Source organism: Microtus pennsylvanicus, chromosome 10 (assembly GCF_037038515.1).
Source record: "Microtus pennsylvanicus isolate mMicPen1 chromosome 10, mMicPen1.hap1, whole genome shotgun sequence".
NCBI classification, from domain to species: Eukaryota; Metazoa; Chordata; class Mammalia; order Rodentia; family Cricetidae; genus Microtus; species Microtus pennsylvanicus.
In genome coordinates this window covers 112,644,624-112,657,361 of record NC_134588.1, presented here as the reverse complement: position 1 = coordinate 112,657,361, position 12,738 = coordinate 112,644,624, and the positions used below count along the sequence as shown (strand labels likewise).

At 43.2% G+C, this 12,738-nt stretch overlaps 1 pseudogene; it reads right to left on the bottom strand.

Moving 5' to 3' along the window:
• Positions 1 to 589: 589 nt before the first annotated feature.
• LOC142858432 (ATP synthase F(0) complex subunit C2, mitochondrial pseudogene) lies at positions 590 to 1,265 on the bottom strand (annotated as a pseudogene).
• Between the last annotated feature and the right edge of the window lie 11,473 nt (positions 1,266 to 12,738).

Genomic DNA, 12,738 nt, shown 5'->3' with positions numbered 1-12,738 from the left:
GGAAGAAGGAGATGACTGCTGCTTCTTATGCTCAGACCGTTCCAGTGACAGAGCTCTTGTTATTATTATCATATTATTTTATGATGACAGTGCCCTCCTACACTAATTATTTCCTGAAAGTCCGACCTCTCAACTCTGTTACAAAGGGAGTTAAATGTGAAGGTATTTCTCTAGACAAATGTGCTCCACACTCTCCTGTCTGCCATGCCAAGCATAGCACTCTTGGTCAAGTTCCCAAATCTATACTTGGCTTTCCCAGTGAGTGTAATGGAGCACTGGACGATTGACCACTCAAGGTTCCTCACTGCTCCGAGTCTCTGCAGAGGCCTCCCCACTGTCGTGCCTGCCACTTCTTCCTGGCCAATCAGAAACGCTGTCTCTTTCTGATGCACAGGTAATGAAGTCCCTCTCTTCTCTGAACGGACATATCCCTTTTGTGCATATTGTCTTTTTTTTTTTGAAAAAGATAACCTTTGTTTATTTTTTTAATTTTTTTTGTTTTAGAAAATGTCCACATGAGTACTGTATTTAAATTATTTTCATTCCATCTTCTCCTGTATCCCCCATTTCCTCTCAAATTATCTACCTCTTTTTTTTTGTTTTTTGTTTTCTTATTAATACAGTATTTATTTGTCTTCTCTCTGTCAAACCCTGAGCCAATCACTTTCCCCAGACTTCCTGGGGAGGTACAGGAAAAGGAACACACAGGGCAGACAGGACACAAAAGAACTACGGGAGGTGAATTGGAGACAGCTGCATCACATTGCAAAGAGGATGAGAAAGGACACCATTAGGCAAAAGAGCCCCATGGCCTCTGAGAGGGCAAAGCCCAGAATGGCGTAGGAGAAGAGCTGTTGCTTCAGAGAAGGGTTCCTGGCATAACCAATGATGAGGCTCCCAAAACAGTTCCAATCCTAGCCCTAGAGCCAGCCACCCCAACAGTAGCAGCCCCAGCCCCAATGAACTTGGCGGCTGTGTCGATGTCCCTGGATATGACACTGGTTTGGAAGCTGCGGCTAGGGACGAGTGAGGTCAAAGGACGAGGGACAGCCAAGCTGCTGAGGGCCTCGTCTCTCCGTGTCTGTGGGTTCAGCTCCACTGCAGACAGTGGACGGTTCAGCAGCTGAGAGGTGCTCCTGACCAAGGAGCGGGTGGAGATGAACCTGGAGCAGGCATACATTTTCAGGGGTGAGGGGCCAAGGCAAGAGAGCTGCTCCCAGGGTAGAGAAGACAGAGAGGGGCGGGGGCATGGGAAGCGCAAAAAAGAAGGCCTTGACCTCTTCTTTATTATTGTTACACACACACCCTCCTGAGTCAGTTTACTGTTGCTCACATGTATATGTGTGTAGGGCTGAAAATTTGGGATTGGATAACCTCTTAGGAGGCTCCTCCCTGATGAAGACCAATTCTCTCTCTCTCAGCAGCCATAGTTTGCCTATAGCCCTTTATCTAGGGGTGGGGCCTTGTGAGGTTTCCCTCCTCTACATTGGTAGATCACATGATGTTGCTACTGTGTAGATCTTGTTTGGATGACATTTTGTTAAGGTTTCCAGGACGTAAATTCCTGTCATGTATAGAAGACACTACCTCGCAGCAGGCATCTTGGTCCTCTGGCACTTACAGTCTTTCTATCCCTTCTTCCTAACTGCCCCCGGGTGGTGACATTATGGGCCGTAAAGGAAAACCTGCTAGCGTCAGCTTCCCAAACCAGTCTAATTCCCAAATTCATTCTAAATATTTATCCTTATACTCGCAGATGGGTGTAGTCTCATCCATCATCAAAGAAACTTCTTTGTGCAGCAGAGAGAGACACAACAGATATCTACAACTGGTCACGATGCAAAGAACAACAGATCATGAGGTATGCACACTTAATAGACACATACACAAAACAACTTACATATGCAAGGATCAGGGAACATTGCATGTCCTCTGCCATTTTCTGCTTATTTCACTTTGGGTCTTGTTTTTAGGGGAAACCCTACACCATATGCATTCTGTGTTCTATGCCTTCTGTTCCTCCCACCAGGGCCTCTGCTCTGCTCAAAGCTGATGTTCAAGGTGTGATATAGTGATCAATCCATGGGTAGGTAGTGTGGGCTTTTTCTGTATCCAGCAACAAAACGAAGGCTGTTATGGGGCTGGAACTCACCGGTTTGGACCACAGCCAGAGGTTAAGTACAGGGCTGAGGGAGGAAATGAGTGCGGTGGGAATCTGTGCCCTTCCAGGAAGGGTCCCATCTGTACTGGCATGCAGCCTGGCATACAAGATGTGCAACATCAATGCTGGCTGAAGAATCAAGAACACCCAAGCTGTGTGGCTCTTCCATTTGTAATTCATTTACACTAGATCTTTCTAGATGCTTTTTAGTTCTTGTCTCACCTTTGATCTAAAACACTAACCTGGAACAAATGGCACACACTTTATCCCCATTTTATATATTTCTAAGTTGCATATTTCATAAACGTGATCGGTGGACTGTTTAACAACCGCATGTTGAATACCGAAGGGACCAACAGTAGAAGCCTTTGCTGTCTGTGAGGGAAGTGACATTGTGTAGTAGAAGGCAGACAGACAAGCAGTCAAAAACAATAGTGTTACCACTAACACTTGTCCACTCATGCTCTAGAAAGGCGTGGTCTGGGAGGATGAAGAACAGAGTTCAGCAACAGCCATTTTACGTGAGATAAAGGGTAAGAAGGAGCAGGGCAAGGACTCAGGAATCTTCAACTCCAAGCCCAACACTATTTCTTTTGTGGAGAATTCCCAAACTCAAAACCATTTTAAATTTGTAATTCAAAGTCACACTTTGGTCTTCAAACAGCAGTGGGCCTACTCTGTGATCTGGGGAGAGGCCAGTGCTGTGGACTGGAATGATCAGCATACAGGTAACTTCTTAATGTAAAATTCATGACAAGCTGTGGAGACAGGAAGGTTCCTCTGCAGCTACACTATCTTTGTAACTCCCGCTCCTGTGGCCAGGCTTCTCTATTAGCCCAGACAGCCCTAGGAGCCTCTGGTTTGAGAGACAGCCATTAAAGGCTTGGTTCCAGCTGGTGTGCTTCTGTTGGCTGGGTCTGGGCTGCCACAGTCTGGGCTGGAGAGACAAAGGGATGAATGGTCCAGGGTGTACAAAGGTGGGAAGAGGGGGGCGGGCGGAGGAGGGGCTGGTGGCAGGGTGACTGACTGATTGCTTTGTACTGTGGCAGGAGGCTTTCAACAACAACAGGCACAGGAAGCTGTTGCTTAAGTGCTTTTCGTCATCTTCACCTCTCTGTCAATCCCATCAGCTGTTTCCATCAGCTCATTGCTAGTCAGGGGCCATGGTGTCACAGGCTCACTCTTGTTTGCAGCCATCTCTCTCCCTTCATATCAGGCCAGGCCCAATTCCTCTAAACCCCTTTGCTCTGGCCATTGGGACCCAACCTGTTCCTGCATTTGATGGATCCCTCTGTTTGGAGCTTGCCTGCCGCTGCCTCTGGCCATTTATGCAACCCAGCTGCAGTGAGAGCCAGACCCTGCTGTTGCTGCCCTGTGTCTGTTTTGAGATTTTCTTCTGCATATATGCTGATCATGGAGAACTTTCTCTCATCATGCTGAAACTGACCACGAAAGAATGATGACGCATGCCAGGAAGTAGTCTGGTACCACTTGGTGCCGTCTAATGTGCCGAAGATACTCATCTCCAGTTCACACACAGAAATCTAAGCATAGGGGGGTTAAGTAACTGAACTCAGATCACGTGAATATGACCTCACATTGTCCTCAGAGGTGTAATTTAAGACTGCCTGTGTGGCTAACTGATTTAGTCCTTAATCAGTACTGTGAAAAAGTGATACAAAGATTGGATTTTAGAATGCAACAAAGCAAAATTCTTGCTTTATACACTTAATAAATTTCAGTTTGTAAATTCTGTTGGCTTTCAGCCTTTTGTCTGTACCATTTAGATTGATATCTCCCTTATTCCTATTGTGGATGAAGTGAGGTAATGCATAAAAGTGCCTAGTGCAAAGTCTTTAAAATAAAGAGTAGCATCTTGTAGATTCACCTGCCCTTAAGGATCACAACTGGGAAAAAACTACTGGGCTTGCAGGAGGTGACCGTCTGTGGCTTACACTGTTCATGTTTCTTTACTTTTGTATTTGCGATCAATAAGAAAGAAAAAGATGAGTGTCATCACAATAACAAAGTCTCAAATGTTATGAGATTGCAACAGCAAAAGCTTATCTCCTGCCTTGTGCTGTGTGTCTTGGGCTATTATACAGGATGCCACATGCTGGGAAATAAACAACAAAGCACCACACATTTATTTCCTACAGCTTGGGAGACTGGGAAGCCTAATTCTGAGGTTCTAATAGGTTTGGTGTTGGGTGAGGGCCTACTTCCTGGTTCATGGAGGACATCTTTGTTCCCATGCATAGAAGAAGAGGCATGGCAGATATCTGGGGGTCAGACATAAACCCCTCCCAAAGGCCAATATCCAAATATCATCACCCCAGGGTTAGGATTTCAACATGTGAACTTCAGAGGAACACATCCTGGTCACTATATGGCATGTTCACTTCTCAAGTTGGTTGGGTCTCTAATTTGCAGGAGAAAGGTGCCTCACTGGCTAGGACCCATGAGGCAGAAGTGACAGGAGGAAAGACATGGCAGGGCACACATAGACACCTCTTATTTCTTTCCATACATCATTGGCCAAAACCAAATGAATGGTCCAGTTTTTTTTTTGTTTTGTTTTTAGGCTGTTTTTAGTCAGTTCAGGCTGACTTTGAACTTGCTCTGTAGCACAGTCTGGCTTCAAACTCTAGATGTGCCAGCCACTGCCTCACAACGTTCAGATTATGAGCATTCACCATCACACCAGGCTACATGCTTGCTCCCAAGCTTAACATTTGCTGGTCTAGGAGCCTCTCAAGTGGAGGGAGCTGGAATCAGAATAAACAATGAGTAAGACAATCTACCCTAATTTTAAATGGAGTCAGGTTGATTTTGATGATTATTAACTGATAATGGTCTCATCTTAGGTGCTTCTTAGATTTTCTGGGAATGTTTAGGTTTATCAGTTTTGATGAACCGATCTATTAACTAAAACAAGATAAAAAAATGCTTAGGTACAGTGGAAACAATTTTGCTACTAAAATTTCTGCAGGAAAAAAAATGGTATTTCATATCTAAAAATCTCTAGAACCAAGCCTTTTATTCCCCATTAGAATAATTGCTTTTGTAATGCTGTTCTTGATAATGTGATATTTCTTAGGAATGCATAGTTTTATCGTAGAAAAGAGTGCTTTTTCACTTCTTATTTTTCAGAAATATAATTCGGAATAGCTTAGGGTTGTTCCATGGATCAGAAAGAGAAACTGGGGAGGCTTCAAAAGCTCATTTCTACAAATTCCATAGTCTCTATCCACACATGGCTTTGCCTGCATCTCTCTTAAACCATTTATCACAATTCTGTTGTGTTTTACTTATTTATTTACGTACTCATTTATTTATTTGCATCCCCGAGGATTGAAACAAGGCCTCCTGCACGCCAGGCATGCACTCTACCCCTGAGCTGCACATCAGCTTGATTTGTTTATTTATTTGTTACAGTCAGCTGCTACATTGTCAGTTCCTGCAGGGCAACAACTTTTTCTTTCTTATCTTTGACTTTCTTCTGGTCTCTGGTTCTGCTGGAAATAAACATCTCTGAATTGACCTGGGTAAAAGCAAGAATTAACATTGACACAACATAAAATAGGCCATTTTCCTCCACTCCTTGGATTAAAAAAAAAACTGTATGAATAATTTTCCTTTCCTCTATGGAAAAAAAGTAGGGGTTTGCTAACCATTCCTAAGGATTATACCTTTAATTGGCCTTAATTTGCTCCTTTTGAGTACCGTGCTGACTCTGCAGGTTGCAAGCTGATGCTTTTTCTCTTCCAGGGTGCAGACCAGTTAGAAGTGTTTTAACTATCTGTGTTTTCCATGATTGGTGTGAGCATGGAGGAAAGTGAGAAGGGGAGGGGCGAATCGAAATTATACGCAAAGGAGAAAGAGGGAATTGTGTGTATACCTTGAAGACTCAAAAAGAAAAGAAAAGAAAAGAATTTTGAATCTTGATAGAATTTGTAATATTAAACTGAGGGGAAATCTTGCTTTCTCTGATTTTCTGGCTGAGTATTTGAAACAGCAGGGCAGAACCCAGTTTTAACTGGGGAGATTCTTCATTCAGATCTTGTTAAATATGGGCGCAAGAGACAAAGATAGGGGAGAGCCCTAAAAATGGCTTTGCTGCTCGCTGGCCTGTGAGTGCCATATTGGAATGAGAAGCGTTCTCTAACCCTGGGGACTGAGAGTTTGTTATGGCTTTTAGTCTGTGTATTTACCAAGGGAATGCTTAAAATTCTGCACAAAATTCTAAGGATGGCTGCCGGTGCTTCACCTGGAAGCTCCCAGGCCTTCTCCCTTGTCTATCTGCACGCTCAAGGATTAGAGATCTTGTACCACATCCAGATGGCCATGCCCTGTTCTGCATTCCCCTCTCCTTTCTTCAGTCCAGAGCGTGTTTTTACTAATCACAAGACACACCCTCCTTTGGCTTTCCGGTTTCTGGACGAGATGAAATAAATGCACATAATCTAAATTGTTTTGGCAGCAGGAGGCAGGAGGAAGACGGGAGAGGGACACAGAATGGGACATGGGGCTTCCATCCCCCAGTCACAGACTGTTTTGTGCTTCTACAAAGCCCTCAGCATTCATTGTATCATGATGTGTGGCAGCAAGACTTCTGCTCTATGATCCATGAACTTGAATTCAAGGCTGGCTTTTGTATTCAGTTCTTTTAACTTGTGTATTAAATGTTTTGAGAGACTCTGACCCTGCACAAGGCCCAGGGTGACACAAAGATTAAAAAGCCATTGTATCCTTCCTGACCTTTGAGAGAGTCAACATTAGTCGGGAAATATGTAGAGAGTGATAAAGACACGGCAGGATAATGTGCCTAAAAAGGTTTGAATTTTAGGTTTCATCTCAGAAATATGAGTGAGTACTAATTTTCTGTCCTAATATTGCTTCCAATATTTTTCTATTTTATTATTTATTTTGTTTTTGTATTTAATAACAATGATTTTATTAATTTTTTGAGAATGGCATACAATGTATTTTGATCATATCTGTTGTCTTCTCCCAACTCCTCCTAGGTCCCTCACCCACGTAGACTCACATACTCTTTCTCTTTCTCTCTCCCTCCCTTCTTCCCTCTCTTCTTCCCTCTCCTCCCCCTTCCCTCTTGGGCATGGAGCCTACCTGGAGTGTGTCACACCATTATTTTTATAAACTTTATTATAAAAACATTTAAATAAATAAAGAAGATCAAACTTTTCCCTCTCCCCGTAACAATCAGATGTCAATAGCTCCTCAGCTAAGGGAGGGAATTCATGCCAACTCCCCAATTCCATGCTGTGATTTTTTTCTAGTTTGAAATTGTATAGGTCTTGGGCATGCTGGTGTAATCCCTGTGAGTTCATATATGCATCTTTCCAGTTATGTTTAGAAAACACTGTTTCCTTTAAATCCTCTACCACCTCTCCCTCTTACAATCTCCTCCCATCTTCCACATAGACTCCTGACTCCTGGGGTTAGGAGTGTGACACAGACATCCTATTTAAGGTTGAACACTCCCAAATTTTTTATTCTGTATACCACCATTGACCAGTTGTTTTTCTGATGTAGGTTTAGCAATGCACTTGCTGTCAATATTAGTATTTAACAATTAAATTAAGGTATGTGTGGCATGCTTGTTGTCAGGAGGAGTGAAGGGCGATGAATCTTAGCTAGAGTGTAGCAAGTTAAGTGATGGGAAGTAACGTAGGGTCTCAGATATTAGTTGATGAATTTGGATTGCATTCCCTTTGTTACAGGGACAAACAGCATTTCATATATTTCAGATTTTCATCTTCAGAAGCTGACTCTGCCATGGTAACTCACCTGTCAGTGCATGACTGATGAGCAGTCTTGACCTCAAAGTCGTTATATCTGATGAATGTATAGCCCATGACCTGCTCCTAAGTCAGAATGTTGTGTGCCCCTCATTGGTAGGGACCCCTTTCACAACACTATCTTAAATGTGTCATATAACGTATCTCATGACCTGAGGGACTTTGCTTATACCCCACACCTCTTTCCCTCTCCTCAGGACAGCTTATTCCTCTTGTGATTTTCTTTCTGTTTTCAACTTCTTCTGGTCCAAAGTCAAAATACTTCAGCTTTGAGAGGCTTTTAGCATTCTAAAAAAGTTTTCTTTTGTTTAGCAGTAATTTACAATAAGTTTAGTGACTTAAATAGACCATTATATTATGTCTAAGTCTTGAAAGGTAGGGAATCAGAAGTCTTTGTGTGTGTCTTTGGTTCAGGGTCTTTCAAAGCAGGGGCGTGGTGGGGCCTGGTTGCTTTCCTTTCTGTACAAGAGCAGGGGCATGGTGAGATCTCGCCGTGTTCCTGTCTGTACTCGGGGTCCTCAGGTGCATGAATTTGTCAGTATGTTCTAGTTCTCGGTAGTTGCAAGATGGAGGCCTTTGCTTTCTTACAGAGTAACAGTCTGGAGACCCCCTCCTCTAGGAGCAGCTGCCCATAACGTACTGCCACATGGTCCCCTGTGCAGCAGAGAGGAGAACATATATGGGAGCTTATAATCTGTTTCTTCTCTTTCTGATTTATAAGGCCCTGTGGGAAAAGAACTCATCGGATGAGGTCAGGTCCACCCACTCTTGAGGAGAAGGCATTCCACAGGGCACACACACAAAAGGGACGGTCTTAAAATTCTGATCTAAACCTTCTTGAAATCCCTACAGTCCCTGTGTGGTCTGTTATCAGCCACTCCACGAAAGCTCTTAATCACGCACTGCCTATTACTCTTGAGTGGCTGCAGACTCATTCTTTACCTACGGAAGCTGGAAGATACAATCTTTTCTGTCCTGCTCCTCTCGTTTCTTCTTCTCTTCCTTCCCCTCCTCTCCTCTTCTCATCCTTTTCTCCACTTCTTCTTGCCATTCATACCTCCCCCCACTCCCACCCTGCACTCTCACGCAGTGCTGGGTAGACTGGGCACTTTAAGATAATCACTGGGTCACCTTTGGTCTCACACTGAACATTTTTGTGCATATGGTCTTTATTGCCATGCTAATAACACTCAGAGCAATGACCTTGCTGTGGAGGAATGTTCCAGGCCTTAGGGAAACCCGCTGGAATTCTATGCCACATGATATCTCTGTGAGCTCCAGTCAATGTACTCCTGTAGATTACAGATACTGGATTTTGGAGCCTCAAGGTAACTGGAGAAATAGCTTTATTTCTGAACAGGGATAACTTCTCTGCATAAATTGTGTGTGTGTGAGTGTGTGTGTGTGTGTGTGTGTGTGTGTAGGAGTCACTTTCAGTTAATGTTGGGCAGAAGCTTAACTAAAGCTTAAGTTTGCTCCAGTAAGTAATCCACCTTTGAATTTCGTTTCTGTTTTTTTTTTCTTTCTTTCAGAGGCCTGATTTAAAAAGTAGACAATTTGCTAAGCTTCAAATCAACCCCCATACATTTTGTCCCTTGGGAGTAACCTTCCAAAGAAGGTGTAGTGTGTTTGCAAAACAAATGAATAGTGAATTCTGTTTGAGGCAAACCATGTCTACATAGGTGATAGGGCTTGACAGAGTCCAGGAGAAGATGAAGCGTTGAATCCCATTCTCTCCAGCACACAAAACCCAGAGCTGCTTCTCCTGAACTTAACTGCTGTTGCATAGCAAAGTCACCGAGTGACTTTTGATGTTGAGAGTCCAGTCCTTGTTTATTTTTTCTCGTCTTATGTTATGGCAGATTGTTAAGACAGGTCCATGAAATGTATAGGTGCATGGCCTTGTCCCAGCCAGGTTCAAATACAAGCCACCCACATTGTATATATAGATTAATGTTTAAAGGTAGACTCTGTCCGTGTATATCCAGGGAAGTTAGATGCACTGTGTGGATAAAGAAAATGTATACAATGGGCTACATTCAATGTATACACAGAGAAATACACACTCTGCACAGTTGCTCCTTAGAGGAACTGGGCTGAGTGTCAGAGAAGGAAAGACCATGACCTTTTAGAGCCTCATTACCAAGCTATTCTGAGTGGAGGAAAATATTTGATGAATTGAAATCTATCAGCAATTCCTCCTAAACTTAACAGTCTTATTATCTCCACTGAGTTGCTTATAAGAATCTAGAAAATCTAGGACAGATTGTGACCCATTTGGGCTAGTCACTGTAGGAATGATTACAGTGCAGAGGACCAGATGAAATTTTAGCTGGGTATGGGGCTGCATACATATGTGCACATTGGCCTGCACACGCACACACATACACACACACAGAGGGATCATACATATATGAGCTTGCACATACATATACAGTCTTGCACAAACATGTACATGGCTTGCATACATATGTATAAGAGCTTGCATGTATAAATAGGTTCTTACACACAAGACTTGCACACACAAAGCCTTGCAGATATACACACAGGCTTACATATGCACATATACACATGACTTCACACATATAACAGAGCTTACATACATAGATTTGAGCATGTATTCAGGCTTTCAAGCACACTCAAAGGGGCTTGCAAGCATATGTATAATAAGGCTTGCACATGCACAAGGCTTGCATAAGATGCACATGGTTTGCATGCATAACTTCTACACACAGATTTATGGGCCTGTATTTGCACACACAGGCTCACATATATTTGTATGGACTTGTGTTTGCCCAACAGGCTTGTGCACACATTCACAAAGTTTTCATGCACATTGGTTTGCACATGCACATACATGCAGCAGACTTGTAAGCGTAGACTCTGGAACAGTCAAATGCATGTACTTGCACATACACACAGGCTTGCATAGGTACATGGGTTTGAGCAGGTTCACAGACACACATAGGTGCATGAGGCTTATACAGATGCAGACCTTCACTCGCACCTATACTTGCATTCTGGCTTGCGCATGTCGAATAACACAGTAATGGTCTGACCTACTGTAGAGGGAGGAGGGGAAACCATCACTCTCTTCTGCTGTAGATTTGTTAGAATTCATAGTAAATCAGATCTGAAAGCAGCTCCAGAGATTGTCTTACCAAATCTCTCATTTTGCAAATGAGAAAACAACTGAGATTCAGATAAGCTAAGAATAGTCTATCTAAGGTCAAACCATCAGGTGGGAGCTAAGAATGGCCTGGGGCTCAGCTCTCTCATTCCTATTTTATTCTAATATCCTTCCATGATCACACACTTGGAAAAGAACCTCAAACTCCATTCTCACATAGATTGTAGAACACCCCATAAGTGTTTATTGAGTGGCTACGGGAAGTGGGGCTATGCGCTTTACTTGTTGGAAGCAACTAAAAAGCTAACCAACAAAAGATTTCTCTTGCCGCATGTAGAGAAGCAATTTCCACCATCTCTCTGAAGTTTCTTCTACTCTTTGGGACTGCCAGAAATGCTGACACAGTGCTCCATCATTTAGTTTCAGACATATGCATCTATCGGAATAAAGTTATCTTCAGAAGAGGTGGTAACTGCCACCTAATCATTTTTTCTCAGGATAAATGCTTTCCCCACAACCCTTTCTGTTGTAGGAAGAGGCATTAAGGAATGCCAACAAGCCTGGAGAGAGGAAAGGCGTCAAAAGTAGGTTGTTGGGGTTGAAAAACAAATTTCACTGAATCAAACAGGCTTTCAGCTTTTAAGCTTAGAGGTAAACGCCAAATCTTGGGTGTGCAAGAATAAGGAGAAAAGTGAATGGCTGAAGTTGGTTGCAACAATGACCACAATTATCTACCCCTTGAGTCTAGGCAGGTTGTGAGTTGCTGTGGCCAATAGAGTATGCTGTAAGTAATGCTTTAGTTTTGAGCTTGAGCCTAGAAGGACCCTGTGCTGCTCCTCCTCTCTTCCATAGCTGTCTCCGTGACTACTGCCAGGTGAGCAGACCCTGGTAGTCGGGTGGAGGGTGGCAGACTGTGTGGAGCTGGCTCATTAGCCAATAGTTCTGAGAGCATCAGGCGCATTTGGCTACTCTGTTGTGTCCTGTCAAAACTTATGCTGAAGTCTTTACTCATGAACCCTCAGAATGCCACTGCAATTAAGAGCAAGGTCTTTAGAAAGGTAGGTAAGACCAAGGGGAAGGTAACCCCATACCTTCCAAGGAGTGAAACCTTAGATGAAATCAGCTTTGCTTCTGACTTACAGAATGTGATTTATAGAAAATAAAATTTCTGATAGAACATTCCCATTGTCTCAGTGTGTGGGTGCACCCCTTGCGGTCCTGATTTCCTTGCTCGTGCCCTCTCTCCTTCTGCTCCTGATTTGAACCTTGAGATTTCAGTCCGGTGCTCCAATGTGGGTCTCTGTCTCTGTCTCCTTTCATCGCCTGATGAAGGTTAATATTCAGGAGGATGCCTATATGTTTTTCTTTGGGTTCTCCTTCTTATTTAGCTTCTCTAGGATCACTAATTATAGGCTCAATGTCCTTTATTTATGGCTAGAAACCAAATATGAGTGAGTACATCCCATGTTCCTCTTTTTAGGTTTGGCTTACCTCACTCAGGATAGTGTTTTCTATTTCCATCCATTTGCATGCCTGGGTCTGAAAAAGCCTGGGATAAAACTGGACAATGAGGACTACTGAGAACTCAAGAACAATGGCAATGGGTTTTTGATCCTACTGCA